Genomic DNA, 20,820 nt, shown 5'->3' with positions numbered 1-20,820 from the left:
TTTTTTACATTAATGGTATATTTTTTTACAGTAAGATGCCCACATTTTTATTTGAGACTCGCCGAACGGCATTGAATTCACAGATAAAAAAGATGTGGGTTCAACTTTCATTTTGAAACAATTTTTCAAGCAAGGGAAGGGAATGATCTGAGCATGCAGGAGGACTGACCCATCATAAACCTTTGTGGCTGTGCTGAAGAGAAAGGTACAGAACCAAATTATTTAATTAATTAGCTGCGTGTTCTCTTGTCTTATGGTCCACAAAAACACACACAAGGGACTGTATCAGCTGTTATTTTCGTTAAGGAGTGTGCACATACAGCATGCACACCTCGTGCACGAGCCTACTATTGAAGCTGCCGTTACGCTTTTGGCCTGAGGGGGCAATCGCGAGCATAAAAATTCAAAAGTCCGTAAAGTCCCTTTAAAAGTGAAAAGTCAACTTGCTAAACAACCACATTCATTTTTTTCCAGCTGGTATTTGAACTGACACGTTAACATCAGCAAAAAGAAATACAGTTGGACATTGCTGGAAACTACAAGTCTGTTTTTCTGTTGTTTATCAGCCCGTATTTCACTTCTCCAATCAGCTAACCCTAATGGTTTATATTTGTGAACGAGTTTCTGTTTACATCATGTATTTTTCTCCTGTGGTCAACAGAATACAGCACTACTTTTATCGTGTCTTTTGTATTGTATAGTTGTGAAAAGATGGTCGAACAAATAGACCATGGTAATATATAATTATACTGAATATAAACAAAAACTGTCAAACCATCACATATTATTTTGTAAACATTTAATATCTTTATTTTCATCACATTTTCATAAAATACATTATTAAATCCAATTTAACTCAACCTAAAGTTAGTTAACTTGAAATTCACAAACTTTAATTTAACTAATGTCACTTAACTTGAAAAAGCTAAATTTCGTCGTCGTCGTTCCCTTAAATGTAATTTAATGAGTTGTCAGATAACTCAACCTAACTTAAGCAAACATGATTCACTTAAACAAACCTTTGCCTCAACATTTAAGCTACAGTATATATATGGAAATTAAAATGAGCTTAAAATGTTTTTTTCATTGTCATAACAATGTCCTAACATAGTATAGCTATAAATACATTGTAGAGATAAAAAAAGGCTAAAAAAATTAATAAAGTGGTTCTCTCACATTTGTCTGAAAACCTACACCAATAACACGTTTTGGACTGAAAGCAACTATCGGACTATCCAGGTGTCGGTCTCACCAAACCACCATACTTCTACGTATTTAGCAACAAAACACCACTGGTGGGAGAGGTTCTCTCCTCAATATAATCAGAGAAGGAGAAACAGCCGGCTGCTACCACTTCAACTTTAGGACAAACTACCAGAGTCCCAAAAAGAAAAACTCAGTTTGAAGTCACGGACAACAAAAGATGCTTGGAACTAAAAAACAGAGACTGCTTTAACATCAGTAATGCCGATTTCTGCTTCCAGCAGAAACGTCTCACGGAAGATACCCGAGGGGAGGGATGAGCTTCCCGTGTCTGTGTGCAAAACCTAGCTTATTCTGTAGACTTGCTGCAGGCCTTGATGCTCAATTCTGATTTTTTGAGTAATTCTGATTTTTTTTTTTTTGTGTGGCCGTTCACATTATGACTGAAATGCGACATCAAACTCTCTCCACTGTGAACGCACCGTGGTCACAAAGCAACCCGCATGCGCAGAAGACAAGAAGTCACACTTGCCCCGCGGCGGAGCCGAAACCAGGAGCAGCGGAGTTGTGACGTAATCCTGATCCTGTGGAAACTTTTGCACCTGTTAATTCTTCCGTTTTGGGCTGGAAACGGTTTTAAAACTGTCAACTATTTTACTCTTTACTGCGCTTTTGCCTACAGTGTGAACGTAGCTTAAGGCTACTCTGTAGGCCTGCCCACATCATCCGGTAAAACTAAATGTTTAACAGAACATGTATTCAAAGAGTTTACACAATAGCACAACAATCACTGTACTATTAATGCATTACGTCTGGTATGTTCCTGCCATTGTATGTGTTTGTGTACATGTACATATACATGTGAGTGTGTGTGTATGTTTGTGGGTGTGTGTGTATGTATGTGTATACACATATATCTTTTATCTCCTAACATTGGTCAAACCCTTGTAATGTCAAAGCTTTATGTTTGTTCATTGCTTTTATTAACTGTATTTTATGTGAAACTTATACGGTAGCCTTCATGGCCAGGGCACCTTCGCAAAAGAGACTCAATCTCGAAGGATTTCCCTGGTTAAATAAGGGTTAAATAAAAATAAAAACAATATTGGGCTGTGAACCAACTTTTATGTTTACAATTTGTGAATTATGTTTAATCATAAATCTTACTGCGAGCATTTGCATTACAAGTAAATTAAAAATCTTCACAGTGGACTCCTACAATTATTATGATTTTTATTATTGTACGGTAAATGTTATGTTTTGTGTGCAACTGTTAGGAACAATTTTTGAAACATTTAAAGTTTTATAACTGCCCAGCAAAAACAAAGAGCTGTTAAAGCCTAAATAAAGATGGTTACTAAGCTCACACGGATTCATTGTTGTGAAATGATCACGTCTATGTTCTCAGGTCATAAAATGAAATCGCTGCTTGCTGCTGAGTCCACCGGTGACCCATTAAAGTTTACGGACTGGAAGAAATGCTTCATGAAGCTAATTTGCCAAATACATCTCCCTGATGTTGGTGTTAAAGAGTTATGGAAGGATTCTGATGAAGCAGGGTGTCTGGGAGGTTCTACAGGAAAAGTTCATTTATATTTGAAAGGCCTTCTAGAGACCGACTGATAAAATAGCCAAAAATTTGCTGCAACTGACCTGTCATCTCACAGAGTTTGTAGATTTACCTCGTGGTTGCATCGAGGTCATTCCTCACGTTGGAGGCCTGGCTAATTTAAACGACTGGAGAAAATCATAAACTTCTTAAGAAACTACCAGAACAGATTGTGCACAGATGGAGCCACTGTGGGCCACACAGAAGACTCCACAACTCCTAGCCAGGCTCTGAAGAGAGCTCTTCTCAACCCTTGGCTCTCCCTTCCTATAAGATTACAGGTGTGTTTTTCAAGAAATCCAAAGTATTCAGTCCAAGATTCTCAGGAACACTAGAAACCTCAAGCTTGGGACCAAAGCCACCCAGCCCATTCTGCAAAGATGACACACATGGCATTACCAAGTGCCGAACCTTCGCAAGGTCAAGGAATATTGAAGAGAAGAAAGCTTTAATTAATGAAGATCCTCTCTGTATCAGCTGTATAAGGAAATGACTACCAAAGACTGCAAAAGAAAACGCGTGTAGCAAATGCATTCGGCATCATTCCACTCGCCTGCACTTGGAGATGATCAAGGAGCATCAAAACACCAAGCAACAATTCCAACAGGAACAGGAAGTGAGGCCAGAGCTGGGCTAGCTACATTAGCTTGCAAACTAAATGGTTATAAGGTTACGTAGGTGCGCTATGTTAGGAATTTTGGTAGAAAAGATGCCAACAATGGGTCCAAAAAGGTAAGATAATAGGGATTCCCTTACAAATCCCACCGCCACGCCTACAAGATCCCAAGTTTTCTTTTGCGCCGTTTCCCGAAGAAGCAGCGGGAACTACTATGTTGTCGCTTGTGATCACAGCCGGTGGGCAGCAAGGAGCAGGCAGGGCAAGGTGAAGTTACAGCATAAGTTACTGAGTTTAAAATTAGAAAGGTAGCAGTGGATATAATGCTTTTTGGTTTACATGTTTCAATAGCATTAAAATAAACGAGTGTTGACGATCTTGACAGGGTTTCCTCCAGTGCTTATTAGGCCAGGTTCTCCTCCCCCCACCAGGCTAAGCATCACTTATTCATGTAAAATTTATTTATTTTTTCATGTCTGACTTTAACCGCATCTAATACTGTATTACGGCGTGAGCGCAACAGCGACAACTTAAGATCGATGAGTGAGCAGCCTGAGAGGTCGGGTGTTTCATCCGAACCCTTAAAACCTCCAGCAGGCTACGCTGCACTATTGACGTGTTAGCGCGCGGCACAAACAACTTAGCGACGTGACATGTCTCGGAGAAAGCGTAAAAACACGTTGGACGCTTCTTCTGAAGCGGGAAAATAACGCTTCTTCTTAAGCAGAGCACGACGTCGCCTCGGCTCGTTCACCCTCTGCCGAGCCGGACTGAGCTCGATAACATTGCCCCAGCACAGCCACTGGGTCGTTGGAGCTGCCCCGTGACTGCCTGATGGAAAACCAGCGGGTTTCATCAGACTCGTAAAGTTTCTTGTTTTTGCTGGGGACCCCCTGTATTTTACCGCTCCCTCCTGCAGTTTTCCCCTATAAAAATGATTCTGTAAACTCCGTGTATCAATAGAAAAAAATCTCTGCCTCTGCCAGCTGCAGTAAATGTAGTCTCCAAATAATAAATAAGAGGTGCATTCATCCGTGTATCTCCTTTGATCCGCATTAGTGATATTCTCAGCATCAGAACAGTGAAGCAAAGAAAGATTCCTGAGTTTGTTAGTAATTTTATTTATTAGGTGCATCTAACCTGTTCTATTTTTCTCTGAAATGAGATCAAATCGGTGTTTCTATGGGTTGTCTCCAATCTGCACTGGAAAATTTTACTTTATTTAGAGACTTGTCATAATTTCTCCCCAAGCGCCCCCCCCACCCCCCCACCCCCACCCCACCCCACACACACACAGCTGGAAAAACTCCTAGGGGAAACAATGGATAAATTTGTGTTTTTACTGTTGTCTGACTGTATTGGTTGTGACCGACATTTGCCTGTAGAAGGCATATACAGTATATACAGCATTTATGGAGAAAAAGATTTGTAAAGGTGTTGCTGAATGCTATGACTTCCATATGCATGCTGAACCATAGACGTGAATACGTAGACGCCTCATTGGGCGCTGGAGAGTTTAACATCATTACCCAGCTGGAGTCAACACAGGGTGAACAACTATGCCTGGGTGTTTCTCAATGTCAAGGCGCCTGGCCTTGCGAGGCGGTATCTTGTGAGGCCAGGCGCCTTGCTTACGAGGACACGGTCCTTCCTTGGTCAAAGAAAACGGTTAAATGGAACAGACTTGCATCATGTGACCGTGGCTTCCACAGCGGTCACGTAACATCACGTGACACAGGAGATAACATTATATTTTATACGTATAAGTTTCAGTATAAATATTTAATGAGCCTTTTACTTTTTAAATTGTGTACATGTTTATTAAATAAAAAACATAAGTGAGTTACTACCCACTAGCCACCGAAGCTGCAACTACAAAGCAACTAACCAACCATAGATAACTTCTTTGGATCTAAAAAAAACATTTTAAATTAGCTGACTTACTTTTAAACTTGAAATTTGTCCCCGAAGTAGCTGCCGGCTTCTGATCCGCCGTCCTTTTGAAAATGCCGCGGTGTATTCTGGGTAATTTTTGTCCAAGGCTAGGCTACAAGACACCTCCCGTGTGTCCTTGCTCAGCTAGCTAAACAGCTAACAAAATGGAGAACACACGCCTCGGCAGAACACGAACATTGGAACCGATTGGAACACGTCTTGGCGGCTGGCTCCCGATGACGTATCTCCTAGGCAACCGGGGTGGGGCCAAGACATCAAGGCAAGGTTCCTTGATATTGAGAAACACCTCGTTTTTTTGTGCAGCCGGCGCACTATTGAAAACAGATCACGTGGGATTTTTCTAGCCTACCTGTTAGGATTTAATTTTTTATTTATTTTCATGCAATTATACTTACATTTTAACTATCATCCCATACCACATGTCTGATTTAGAGAAAAAGCCTAATGAAATGTGTTTTTAAGTTGGGTAAATGCATTTCGAAATAAATGCACTGGGGGGCGAATAGAGACTCATCCAAGATGGCGGCCGGCCACTACGGCAACTTCAATAGGCAGTGCCAGTCCACGTCTGCGTATATGTCTGTATTCTGCATGTGAAACATTTCATCAACCTCCATTGCCTGCATTAGTCAAGGAAAGAAAATTCTATGGAAATGATCAGGTCAGAAAAAGCCTGTCTCTTCTGTGGCACAGAAAAATTACTACTGATGGCCCAGCCCACCTTGTCATGCAACCATGGAAGAATGATTTGATTTTGCAGCCAGGAGAGAGCAGAGCACATCTCAGCTAGTAGAAGCTAACCATTAGCCTTAGCAACTCCACAGCATGGCAGAACTGGTTCAGACGTGTGTTATTTGTAGAGATGACACTTAAACATTGTATTTTTTTTACCAAGAAAGAAGATCAAATAGAGTTAGTCAATCATAGGTGAGATGTTTGCATATCATGAATATTAATGAGTACAACTGTAATCCTGCTGTTTTCTGTTTCCCCACTCCTCAAACTCCTACCCCATGAAAGATGAGCGCCAGAGCTTTTATTTCACAGAACGTTACTCACAAGGCATTTGTTCATACTAGAAACCCCAGCAAATGTATTTTAAAAAAACAAGTCAATTAGTACGGTCAATGACAAATTATTACCTGCTCCCTGCCTGATAACTCCCTATATGGTTTTTAGTTGCTTCAGAAAAGAAGAGTTAAACCAGTTATCTTCAGCAAGTATGTTAACTATCAGTGGCCGTTCTGCAGAATCCCACTTCAGGCAATCTGAGCTATCGCTCAAAAACTAGTAAGACTGAAAGTGCATCACTGGGAAAATCCCAATTAGCGTCACAGACGATTGCATAAATTGGTTTCATAATAAGTCAAGATTAATACGACATAACAATTTACAAATAATAGTTTTTCTCCACTTCTTTGTTGAAATTAAAAGATACTGGGAGGATGTAAGGAATAAACAAATACAACCTTCTTGTCCTCCTACTCTGTATAAATGGATGATTAACATCAATAGAACAAGTCTTTCAATGTTTTTCACTAAAAGTGTGAATCCAAATTCTGAGAGCTTAAAAAATAGTGTTTCTTTTGTTAGCTATCACCAAAATCTGAGAAATGTAAACATTTACATGGAATACAAATAATAACGAAGAGCGGCACGACCAGGCATTCCTGTCTTTTACAGCTGTGCGGCCGGCGGGGACCAAAGAAGACACGTGATCATCGTTGTGTTCAAATGATCACCTGGAAACCATTTCAGTTGGTTTCTTATGTAAACAGTGGAAGGCTGCAACATAACGACTAATCTATCAGGGAAATGACATCAGAAGAATGTCAGATAAAAGGCATGAAAGGATGACAGAATTATCACACACACACACACACACACACACACACACACACACACATGACATCTGCTCTTTAAAGGCACTGGGAATCGTTTCTGATATTTAAGCAGGAGCATAATTGTTGCACGGCTCACTTCTAGATTTAAGAGGAAATGTTCATCATGAGCAGATATAAAAAAAATAACCTCTGACCATTGTGTGCTTTTGGCTTTCTTAGAACGAGAACAACTGTCCTTTGACAGGAAAGTTCCTCTGTGTGTGTGTGTGTGTGTGTGCGTGCGTGCGTGTGTGTGTGTGTGTGTGTGTGTGTGTGTAAAAACCCAGACTGGTAAACCACTTCTGGTAAGTAAAATAGAAGTGGGCTTCACTTGCTGCAGCTTTAAGACAGCGAAGAAGAAAATTCAGGTGAAATATTAATCTACATAAATGACTAATAAGCTGACTGGTGATTATAAACTGACTAAATAACTTAATAGAATACGCATGTAACCTCAAAAAGAACCACTTCATAATTATTTTATTTGCATAATTATTCTGAATGTTCATATCACGGTAATTAAGACTGTGTTTCTGTAAACAATGCTGCTGAAAATATGAAATCCTTCACAACAACTCAGCGGCTGCACACCCCAGACCCCCCTACGCATTAAGAATAAAGGGAGGCATATCACAGCATCCACTTCTCTGCAGCTCTACTGGCTCCATTTCCAGGAAGAATGAACCTCGTGCGCCTACACAGTTTCAGCCAGACTTGCACCAGCCACTAACTACACAGTTAGAAGTGCCATCCTCTCCCCGTAACCACCTAGGTGAACATTTCTCATCATTAGATGAGCAGGGATGCATCTACACCAAGCAACAAGTCCAGAGAGTTCTGCGTGCATGATTTCATGTTTTTGCTTCTGATGGCGTGCCTTACATCACGGCAACACTCGGAGCAGCTGGTGCTGCATGTTTCTCTGCAGCTCCTGTGACTGACTGGCACTTATAGAAACCATACATATGGAAAGCGGAGAAGTTCCCAAGCTCAAGCTAAGATTTACTAAGAAAACATTTTTAAGCTCAGCTACAAGCATTTCTCTGTTTTAGGGACTGGTTGTAGATTTTAAATATATAGGATATTTATATATCAGGGATGTGTATTGTTGAAATTCTGGCGATACGATACATCACGATATATTGCGATACATTCAGTCAGACGTTACAAGCAATTTTTTTTACTGAGTTTATTGTAAGAATGTTCAATAAACAGTCCAAACTGATACGTAACATGTTTAACATGAGGTATCTGAACCATGATGGAGGGATTTACATTTCAGTGGTGGAAACAAAACCCGCTGCACACTGCTGCCAACTAGCGGGTGGCGATTGAATTGCACAAAACGAAAAGAAAATACACAAATGTTTGTATGTAAATTCTTTCAAAAATTAGATACACAGCTTTTGAATGTCGATGTAATAATCACAGGAAAAAAAAATCACGATATATTGCCATATCAATATTTTCGATACACGGCTTTTGAATATCGATATAATATTGCTGGAAAAAATATCACGATATATTGCCATATCGATATTTTCTTACATCCCTTTTATATATATATATATAAGAACATGAAGAGTGAAATGATCTAACTGAAAAACCTGTTTACTGGTTGACTACGCCTGATATGTATGAACAGTATTTGGACAGAAAATTTGACATTTTGCAAATCTGTAGTTTCCCTTCTGCTGCATTAACACAAACTGTTAAATATGGAAGTCATTTAGTCATACTTATAGTGCAGAATGAGGCACATTTACATATGACAGCCGTGATAATAAACATTCAACTATCATTACTACTGTCCACTTTTCCATTTTCACCAAAGTCCGTGTTGTGGGAGTAGAAGCCCCACCAGAGAGACTCCCGGCAACCAGGCCCACCGACAGGATCCAGAGGCGTTCCCTGACCAACATGCAGATATAATTACTCCATGGTGTCCTGGGTCAACCTGGGAGCATGTTCTGGGGGCATTCTCAACAAATATGGGATTACTGCAACGCCCTTCTAACTGGTCTTCCAGGCTGTACTGTGAGACCTCTTCAAATGGTCCAGAACTCAGCGGCGCGTCTGGTCTTCAATCAGCCAGAAAGAGCACACGTCACCCCTCTGTTCATTGAGCTCCACTGGCTACCGCTAGCAGCACGCATCAAATTCAAATTGCTAACACTAGCATACAAAGTCCGAGATGGTACGGCTCCCATCTATCTGAATCCTCTTGCAAAGGCTTACGTCTCAGCCCGGCTGCTCCGGTCATCACCAGATCGTCGGCTAGCAGTGCCGACACCACGCTCAGGACGATCCAGACTCTTCTCATGCATCGTTCCACAAATGTGGAATGACCTTCCAAGCAGGGATGGGCATAGATATTCTGCTGGGGTGGGGCTGGGTTGGTGCCCTCGGACTCCGTGAGGCTCTGTGATGCTGCTGCTTTGGGCCCTGGCAAGATGGGCTGGGGTCTCCATGCCCTGGGTGGCATTTCGACAACAGAGGGGCCAGTGGGGGAGCTGGCTCCCTGGAGGGCTAAGCCCAACCAGCCATTCCTCCCCATCCCCACATATTTTTCTCCTCCTGCTCCCTCACGTCATCACACAAACATGCACATAGGACCTTGGGGGGTGGACAAGTCAGGGAGTGCGGGTATGGACCCCATTTCCGCATTCCTGTGGCAACCTGCCCCCAATTTTATTTGCACCTTAAACACTTCCACCAACGACATTCCACGCAAACACACAGGGCCTTGGGAATGAGCACATTCAACGCTAACGTTCCGACACCGGTTTTCAGCGACCACCGAACCACGTGTGTTGGAGCAGAGAAACCACTAAAACGTGCTGGATACCAGCCCTCCAGGCCCAGAATAGAATACCCCTGCTTTAAGGGCACACCTTAAAATAGATCCTCTTACCAAGGAAACCTACTTTTTGGAGTTATTTTTCATAATGGTTGAGGAAGAGTAACATCCCATCTGCAATAAAAAAGCAGAAATGTGGTATTCATAAAATAAATTTGCCAGTGAAAATAGAACATGTTAAAAGCCATGCTAAGTGTGACCCTAAATGCTCATTTCCTGTTTACTGACGTAGACTTATTGTTTATTTACGTATTTAATGCAAAACGTTTTTGCACAAGATTAGAACATCTTTTTGTATTTAGTGCAAAAACCAGGCGTTTGACTTTGTGCTGCTATAGATCAAAGTGAACTCGTGAGCTTAAATCCAAATTTTGTAAAATACTGAATGCTGACGTCAGGAAAAATAAATAAATTGTGCTGAATGTGAACTCCAGAAGGGAGAGGAATTTGTGGATATGTTTATTCAGAGTCATGTGTGGGGAGGAGGTGTAACCTTCAGCTCTGTGGAAGTCAGCAGAACGTGTTCATTTAAACCGTTCCTTAGCAAGGTTAAATCTTCTTTAAAGGGACGTTATGGAAGTTTGACGGCCAAAACATGTATAGAAATAATAAATGTCTTCTTCATACATTCTCCTGCAATGTCCTGGTCCTGTAGAATGAGCCCTGGCATTTTTACTGTGATTGCCTGTTTTTCTGTAAAATCACAGAAAAAGAGAGATGCTCGGGTCGAGCAGGCTGCTTCATGCGCGCTCACGCTCAGGCATCGCCCGTAGCATTTGCTATCCGTAGCTTTAGCAGCAGAGAGAGAGGCAGTGCCACTTTGTCGCGGTTCCTAACGCCTAGTGACAAAGCTAGCTACATTTCTGAGGACCCTTAGCTACTTTCTGTAGAACTTTCTTCTAGATATTTCCTGCAAATTAGCAACAAAATAGCCATTTTTGCTTCTAACCGTTCTTTGGTTTGACGTTGTTTCAGCTGTCATCAATGATATAAAAGTTACAGATGCTGTAAATGTTACTAGAGTGTAGCTCACCTTGTAAGATGTCTGACTCCCATGCAGATGACCTGGGTTCAATTCTGGGTGTGAACATAGTTCATTTAGAGTTTCTTTTTTACATTAATGGTATATTTTTTTACAGTAAGATGCCCAAATTTTTATTTGAGACTCGCCGAACGGCATTGAATTCACAGATAAAAAAGATGTGGGTTCAACTTTCACTTTGGAACAATTTTTCAAGCAAGGGAAGGGAATGATCTGAGCATGCAGGAGGACTGACCCATCATAAACCTTTGTCGGCTGTGCTGAAGAGAAAGGTACAGAACCACATTATTTAATTAATTAGCTGTGTGTTCTCCTGTCCTCTGTCCTCCGGGCCACACACACACACACACACACACGGAACTGTCTCAGCTGTTATTTTCGTTAAGGAGTGTGCACGTACAGCATGCGCGCCCCATGCACGAGCCTACTATTGAAGCTGCCGTTACGCTGTTTATGTTTATGTATTCAGCAGACGCTTTTGTCCAAAGCAACTTACAAGTGATAATCAGCATGTTGCCCTTGAGGCTAACAACAAGCAACGATTGCCCCCTCAGCTTTTGGCCGGGGGGGGGGGGGGGGGGATCGCGAGCATAAAAATTAAAAAGTCCGAAAAGTCACTTTAACCTGAAGTGAATTAAACAAATAAATGCACAATGGCATTTACCCCCCATCCACCCACACACACACACACACACACACACACACACAGAGTAATGCAATTACAAGGTAGACTTTTGCTTATCTACCATCACTTTGCGTGTGTGGTTATTCATCAGCATTAGAGTGAAACATGGTCACATGTTGATCTGGATTTTAACCGGGTTTCTTGTGAAGTCATGATTTTTATCTATGTGCAACACCTTCTGCACGGCTCGTGTGCAGCATTCCTCCTCACCAGCCCCTTGATTCCAGAAAGAAATTGGGAACCAACAATTCACACCGCTGACCTGTGAGAACGAGAACGCATTCGCACGAGGGTAAATTGTTGTATTAATCACAGTAGCTGGTAAATGACTTGGCTTGTTTTCTCTCGAGATGTCAAATGAAAAGCTGTGGTATTGGTTTGAGGTTAAAGCTTCAGCCTACACAATTTCCCGGCAGGTAATTTAAATAACAGTAGCTATGTTTATCTTTCTGTGCAGAGCTTGGCTGATATTGTCATCTATGTTCTCAGTTTATGTTATAAACCTATGTGTTGATGTAGTAAATGAACACGTAGGCGTCTGAGCTGCATCAGCCCCTTTTCCAGTAAAACACACTGTGTTAGGGTCGTCAGTATCACACATAATAATATAATTCATCAGCCAATTAAGGCTGTTGCATCAGAGGCAATCATTACATTACAGGTGATTATTAAAATGTATTGATTATTATGTGATGCCCAGAATTCAGAAAGCAAAGTATGACTTATAAAGATAAATAGAAGCTTTATTTGTTTAGAGATCTCAGCATCCTTGTTTATTATACCAAACATCTAATAGCGATTGTGCTTTGGGCTCACTGTGACCCGACTCATGATACAAACACATATTTGGATCCATCTGTTGTCCGATTGACCCGAACCATCTCAAACCTGCTGTCGCCACACTGATACCACATCTGGTCCATTAGAGCAACTCAGGGAGGAAATGAAAATGTGGTGTACCCACATCCTCCACGCCCTGGCCTCCTGCCACTCTACATTCACTTCCCCTATTTTTGTAACAAAAAGAGGAACTCCTGGCCGGGGTCAGACACAGCATCCCCCCCACTCCACCCCCCCAACCCTACACACACATATACACACATACAAATACAAATTCTGGGACGGAGTAAGGTTAGAAAAGCTTCACTTAAACATGCGTAGATGTCTGAACATATTCAGACTGAAGTTGTTTTAAAACAACAGCAATCCAATTTTGTGTTTGCCTTGATCGTGGTCTGCCTGTATCTCTTTATGTTCTTCATGTTTTGTGTGTAACCTTGCAGGGGCGCAGATAGGATTTTCAAACTGGGGGGGACAAAGTTCCAATGTACCCTCCCCCAAACATACACACACACGCACACATCCACAACCTATTGCAAGAGCCTCAACTGGAGCTCAGTCAGCTTGTTTAATTTCATCCAATGGTTTACGTAAAAACTAACACTATTATATACGTGTTTGAAGCCATTATGCAGTGGAACGCTGGTAACAAAGCTCTGCCTGATCAACACTATCCAAGTCAGTCATTTGTTATTCTCCCAATCAGTTACCAACCAAAACCTCGTGCTTTATACAAAACATTAAATGATTTTCAGCATAACAATCTTTACAGAAAACATAAAAGCCCTAAAAAACTGCACATAAAATATATTTAAAAACAATATTCACTTATAGCGTTGGGCATCGTTTGAATTTGAACGATTCCAATTCCTCGTTTCGATTCCGATTCCTATCGATTCCAAATTTCGATTCTTTCAAGACGTGACATGTTTAACATGAGCCAGCTAACCACAGGTCCTACTTGATGAAATAACCTCAACATGAATTCTAACTCTATAAACAACAACATCACCTTCATTTAGACAAAAACATGTTTTGGAGAAAAAAAGAAAAAGACTTGCAGCACAACCAGTGTGTTTGTTTCTGACCACAACCAAAGTGTGGAAGAAGCCTCTGGGATGAGAGGCTAAATGTCTCCAACACATCCAGAAACGTCCAGCTGTTTTCAGCTAAAACTCTCAGGATGATCATGTCCAGGATGACTGAGAACTACACCTCCATGCTGCAGCAGCATTCAGTCAGAACAGGAAGTGAATCTTAAATGTAGCTGCTGTCAGTAACAATCTAACAGATTTTAAACATTAAAACTCAACAGAAATAGTTCGTCGTCGTCGTCGTCGTCTTCCTCCGCTTATCCGGGTCCGGGTCGCGGGGGCAGCATCCCAACTAGGGAGCTCCAGACCGTCCTCTCCCCGGCCTTGTCCACCAGCTCCTCCGGCAGGACCCCAAGGCGTTCCCGGACCAGATTGGAGATGTAACTTCTCCAACGTGTCCTGGGTCGACCCGGGGGCCTTCTGCCGGCAGGACATGCCCGAAACACCTCCCCAGGGAGGCGTCCAGGAGGCATCCTGACCAGATGCCCAAACCACCTCAACTGGCTCCTTTCGATCCGGAGGAGCAGCGGTTCTACTCCGAGTCCCTCCCGAATGTCCGAGCTCCTCACCCTATCTCTAAGGCTGACCCCGGCCACCCTACGGAGGAAACTCATTTCGGCCGCTTGTATCCGCGATCTCGTTCTTTCGGTCATTACCCAAAGCTCATGACCATAGGTGAGGATTGGGACGTAGATCGACCGGTAAATCGAGAGCCTGGCTTTCTGGCTCAGCTCCCTCCCCCAGAAATAGTTCAGAAAGGAAATTAAAAATGTTCACAACTTTGTGTGTGATTTATTATTATTATTATAAATATTTATTGTGGCAGAAGCTGGTGTGGTCCACCACAGAGAAACTGCTCTGGCAAGATGACTTTTAATTATTCTACAGGTTATTGTTCAGCCTTCTGACACGCGCACACACACACACACACACACACACACACACACACACACACACACGAGTGTTGGTGAGCGGCTGCGTCTGACTGCTGACGCTCCGTGTGTGTTTTTATTTCTGCAGTGAGACAAACTCACCTCACACCGTCCAGAGTTTGTTCTTTAAAGCTTCTATTAAATCCACCGTGTTGACGTATTTAACACGTTTCCTCTACGCTGCAGGAGTAAACGTTTACATCACGGAGTAAAAGTTCGGCAGACATGTTTGTTTAGATCTGGGTGGGGGGGGGGGGGGGGGGGGGGGGGGGGCTCGTGCTGCACACAGACAGCTGGTGTGATCAGCTCTGAAAAGCCTAGATCACAATTTGCAGATCACGTTTATTTTTCACGGAGATCGGCCGCGGATTCCTCTTCTGGTCGGCGTTCTAGGAATCAAAACTAGGAATCGAAATAAAAAAACTTTGAACGATTCCGGGAAAAACTAACAGTTGGAACCGGTTCCAATCGATGCTCGACCCTATTCACGTATCACTTAGAGCAGTAGTTCCCAAACTTTTCAGCCTGACCAACAGATGTTCCTTCATATAGTTGCGTTATTTAGAAATTTTCATTATATTTGGAAAGTTTTAATTTATATATAAATATATAAAGCTGTTTTAAAATTTTATATTTGACCTTTTTTATGATTATATGACACACTTTGACTTCCATAAGTAACACATCGGCATCTGCCCCTTTTTTACGGCTTTTTTTTTACATTGTCGCTACGTCTGTCACGTTAGCTGTGTTTTACCATCGTTTCTACATCTATCACGTCCCAGAGAAGGTTAAACAAACATCAAACCCAACGTTTGGAGCTTGTAAACTCCACACACCTCTCGTGCAGCACCAGCTGTCTGATGCTGCAGCAGCGTCAATCTTCCCGGCTGGATGAGTGAATTTCTTCATCAGAGTCAATATTCTGCTTCATAATCGGAGTCAGTCATTAGCAGACAAAGTGATCAGTCAACAAAGACCAGACCTGCCGGCAATTATACGTTTTATCTAATTATTTGCCCTCTTCATGCTGGGTGCATCTCCTCCTCTTCCCGACTGGGAGTCTCTCGGCGGGAGGCAATTTTCAAACTCTAAAAACTCCAAAATTTGCTCAGCCTAGGGATGGGTACCTTTGACATTTGAATCGATTCGGTACTAATTCCCGGTACCTAGGAATCGATACCGGTACTTAACGGTACCAATTTTAGATACTTTTGAGTGTTTAATATTTTAATTCTCTTTTATAATTAAATATATATTTTTCTCAATATATAACCATATTTGATAAATATCACGATAAATAACATACAACTGTTTGTATTTTAACATTGTCCTTGTAGTTTTATAAGCTGATAATTAAACTGAAGCAAACATCTTTACTGTGAACTAAATTTACTGTGTATCTTCATTCCTTTTGCCGTCCTCCTTCATTTAATTTTTCCTACTGGGAAGTTAGAATTTCCGAGGAGAAAGCGAACGCACCATTAGCTGATAACAACGGTGGCAATGGAAGCTAACATATCAAGCTAACGTTATCTTAAACAGTTTATTTAGCTGCTGGAGCAGATTAAAACGATGATCGTTGTCGCTGGTTTCATCTTCTCCCAACCATCCGTCGCATTTAGTAAAGTGAAGCCAAACTTTAGAGTGTGTTCATGTTCTTATAGTCGGAAATTCTGAGTTCCGAGGAGAAAGCGAACGCACCATTAGCGGAACGGAAGCTAACATATCAAGCTAATGTTATCTTAAACATTTTATTTACCTACCGGAGCAGATTAAGATGAGAATGTCTCACTTAGTTCGTTGTCGCTGGTTTCATCATCACCCAGTTACCCATCACATTTAGTGAAGTGGACCCAAGCTTTAGCGTGCGTTCTTTCTACCATGCTGCTCTGTTTACAACTCACTCGCAGCGACCGACGACATAACGCTCTTGCACATGTGCAGCTGTCTTGGCAAGTTCTCGTTATGAAGGACGGGTACCGAAACGAGGCACCGTTTCAAATGACGTGAATCGGTGCTCAGTCGGTACTATGGAATTCGGTCGGTACCTTAAAAAGAACCGAATTCGGTACCCATCGCTAGCTCAGCCTGAAGGTTCCACATCTCCACTATCTTCTGGTGTAAAGTAGTAACTTCACGAGGGATCATATTTGTAGATGAGACTTGTTAAAGTCAGCAATGAGGCTTTGGCGTTTATAACGAGTAAGTCCCAAAACTGACAACAATGTACAGAAACTAGAACCAACATGCATAAACAGACAGATCGGTCCCGCCTACTTAGGCCTACGTTGTTGGTCTTTTTTAAATACGCAGTAAACGTTGCTTGTCTTTTTCGCTTCATCCTGCATCCTAGCAGCAACCACTTTGGCGCCTCTGGAGTTGGTGTTTGCTTACGTCATGCTGCATTAAATGTAATTGGAAAAAGGAGCTTCAAGCACTTAACATCCGATTTAGTTTTCTTTCTGGCCTTAAGCCTGGTTTATGCTTCTCCGTCAGCTCCGCAAGGGACAGACACACACGGATTGACGGAAGCGTTTTGCTCTCATACTTCTCCGTCTCCTGGAGAGCGTTGCAAAGCAATTCCCCGGCAGGACAACAGAGGGCGTAGCGCTGTTCTGTGGTATCCTGTCATGTATCGGTCTAAGATAGTGTGTTTATATTGTGTTTTTTGTGTATATAAGAGACTTTTAACACGGACATATTTGTCTCTCATCCTCCTCCACCTCTTCATGCGCTCGCCACCTCTAAACCCATGTTTCCTGTCATTTCCGTCCACAAATAAAACGCTTGCTGCGCATCTTTTCACTCCTTCAGTCACGGGAGAATGAAACGTTCATATTTTTAGAGTTTTTTCGCGAGGTATTCTTCAAGCTTCTCCGTGTCTGCCGCTAGTTATCCTCGGCTCTCTTTGCAATGGCGGCGCTGTAAACAACAGCGGCATCCTGACCAATCACAAGCTTCCGTAATCCGTCTCGTTCGACGGATGTTTAAAAAAGTGTGCTCGACTCCGTACGTACTTGCGTGCCTGCCGGAGCCCTACGCAAGGACAGATAATGGCGTTGCGTGTCTCCGCACTGACGCAGACGGAGAAGCATAAATCAGGCTTTAGCGCGGGGGACGGATCGGGGTCGATCTGAATTTTGGGGGACAGATCCCCCCCGTCCCCCACCCTAACTGCGCGCCTGTAACTTTGGTCAGGCTGGACTGCGGAGACACATTTCTACGCTTCAGGACAATAAAGTGGGTTCTGATTCAGATTCAAACTAACCATTAGCTTGTCAATCTGGTCTGAATTAAACTTCTCCCCTGCGAACTGAAGTTCTTCAGCGAGCTATCTAAAGCAGGTAAGATATCATCTATAACCTTTGCCCTTTAAACAACCACTAAACACGGTTTAATCATTTCTTTGTAACGTGCTTTATCACATTCCAAACTTCTAACTGCATCCCTTTTTCTCTAAATGGGTGCTTTCCTGGAATATTACAGAAAGTGTACTACAACCCTACTACAAGTGCCCAGAGCTGTGCATGCTGCTGCATGTCAATGATAAAGTCTATCCTAGTCCTGTAGCTCTAGGAATGTTCACGCATCTTCAAATGAAACGTGGACTTCCCTAAAATTTAATTTTACACAAGTACGATCAAGAGAATAACCACTCTTACATTTTAGATTTTACAAAGCCAGCTCTGTTAGAATAACAATCGAGCATGTAAAGTCAAACGGGATTTAATTGCCCCGCTTTGCGCCGTTTGCTTTTCTTTTTAAAGCCATCACAGTGACAGGGACTTAAAGCATCTGTGTAGATGGAGGAAAAGTGGGAAGGACGGCTCCATATGCGTTCCTTCAGCCCGAGGGGACAGCTTAGTCCAACTGTCTTTTCCTGCCATGCTCATTTGGCCTCAGCAGTCATCATGTCTTGTGCTAAAGGTCTCTCGTTGCTACGAGGCTCCTTGGCGCTATCTGCGAGCTACAGACGAACAGCACACTGATTAAACGTGTCTTCATTAAAGCGATTACATGCACAAGAGGGCTCGGTTCCCACGGGCAGCTGGCTAACGACAAAGGAGTGGAGGCAGAGAGGAACGGGGCTGTTGGTGCACGGGGGGCTTGGTTCAGCGAGGCCAGGACGGCGGTTTGATGGCGTTCATCTGCCCGATCTTTGAGGACTAAAGAGTCTTTTAACCAAACAAGTCATGTGAGGTGGTGAGCTGTCTCCTCCTGAAGGGGACAGACATCATATTTGCCCTGGCGAACATCCCTACCTGACTCACCACACCTACAGGCCGCTTCCGGGTCATTGAGCTTCCAGCATGGAGGACCTTGCCAAAGACACGGCAGAGACGTTGCTTCTGGTTCATTTAATAAAGTCAGCAAGTGTTTTAGTGTCTAAGACGGAAAGGAGAGAGAGTTAAAGTTGCAACGAAGGCCAAATGAACGTTAGCATTAGCTTTGAGGCGTTCTCTAGGCTTGTCCTTTTCTGACTAAAGTTCTGCAAGACGTGAAATTTTCCCCTGAAGCACGACTTGTGTTTCACGACAGCAAACTCACAGCAGAAACGGACTTTCAGATATTTTAAATTCTCTGAAACATGATTCACTTTAAATAACTGCAGGTTTGCAGCCGACTTTCCTCCTTACGAATGATCCATTAGTACAAAAAAGACGAATTTCATCGTTTCCTTGAAGTTGTGGGGTTCAGGCTCGCACAGTTCACCTGGCATTGGTCTCTCCTCCGGGCTCAGCCAGCAGCCTTCATGCACCGCTGTGATGTGCTAATGGCCAATGACGGAGAGAGAAAAGGCATCTTTATACGGCCTAGCCGCGGGCGCCGCCCGCACCGCTGTGGATGATTGCACCTCCACGCTCGTCTCTCTCTGTGCTGCTTTGTTCTCCCTCATCTTGTCTGTCAATGTGCATCACGCCCACGTTCAAAGAAACTGACAAAATTGTTCGTATGAGGTGTTTGCACTGTGCTTCTTTGAATTTCTGCCCGTAGTTGAGCATAATTATGCATGTGAGCAAAAAAAAAGCTTCAGAGCATCAGTGGCAATTAAAGGTCTCAAAAAGGAAGTCACGTTTCTGAAAAGCTCATTAAAGCTACTGAGAAAACGACCATAAAACACATCATAAAGAAGCATTCCTCATAACAATCACCAACAATGACCTTTAGTAAAAGAGTGAGGTCACTCTGAAACTGGAACTGACCACTTACTGATCTTTAGCCCGTTTCCCTGTAACGACTTCTGTTTTTCTGTTTCCTCTGATGTCCTCCTGACCCAGGTTTCTGTGGGAGGAGCTCCGCCTAGACTGACCGCTGCATGACAGCTGCCCAACCTTCACTCCCACGGGCGGAGGAGGACGCAAGACACGATGGGTGCTCAAATTAAAGTCTTCGTAATCCTAAAAGAATAAAAGTAGCCTGTTAAATCATCTTTTGTTGAGAAATGACAGAGTTGCAAATCTCAACAATGACACCGAATTTTTGCTCGTTATTGTGCCCTGAGCCGACCTTTGACCTTTTAATTTTGGTGTTCTAATAAAGATTCGATGTCATGAGCATGACCCTCCCATGTTCCAGTCAGCACTGACAAAACAAAATGTCTTCAAGAAACCAAAGAAGTTCAGTTGCCTTTATTCAAACCCTTTTGGAAATCAAGATTAGATTTTAAAGTTTTTCTGCTGTTTCATCTTTGCTGATGATAACTGCTGGTGGCAGTCGTCTTGAATGGGGTCGGCTGACTACTCCGTAAAATCTAGACAGTGGTTCAAGCCAGGTGGGTACTTAACCTGAGGCTGCTCCCACGCATTTTTAAGTGATGTTTTATAGGGATGTAAGAAAATATCGATATGGCAATATATCGTGATATTTTTTCCAACAATATTATATCGATATTCAAAAGCCGTGTATCGGAAATATCGATATGGCAATATATCGTGATATTTTTCCTGCGATTATTACATCGATATTCAAAAGCTGTGTATCTAATTCTTGAAAGAATTTACATGCAAACTTTTGTGTATTTTCTTTTCGTTTTGTGCAATTCAATCGCCACCCGGTAGTTGGCAGCAGTGTGCAACGGGTTTTGTTTCCACCATTG

General features: G+C 42.5%; 1 long non-coding RNA gene across 1 annotated transcript in view; it reads left to right on the top strand.

Moving 5' to 3' along the window:
• LOC107393168 (uncharacterized) overlaps nucleotides 1-20,117 on the top strand; it is a 41,192-nt gene extending 21,075 nt beyond the window's left edge. Inside the window, exon 3 of the long non-coding RNA XR_011520816.1 lies at nucleotides 20,003-20,117. This is a non-coding gene — a long non-coding RNA (uncharacterized lncRNA). The remainder of the gene's footprint in view (nucleotides 1-20,002) is intronic.
• The last annotated feature ends 703 nt before the right edge of the window (nucleotides 20,118-20,820 follow it).

The sequence above is a fragment of the Nothobranchius furzeri genome, chromosome 6 (assembly GCF_043380555.1).
Source record: "Nothobranchius furzeri strain GRZ-AD chromosome 6, NfurGRZ-RIMD1, whole genome shotgun sequence".
NCBI lineage: Eukaryota > Metazoa > Chordata > Actinopteri > Cyprinodontiformes > Nothobranchiidae > Nothobranchius > Nothobranchius furzeri.
Note: the sequence above shows the minus strand (reverse complement) of the source record. Positions and strands in the feature narration are given on the sequence as shown.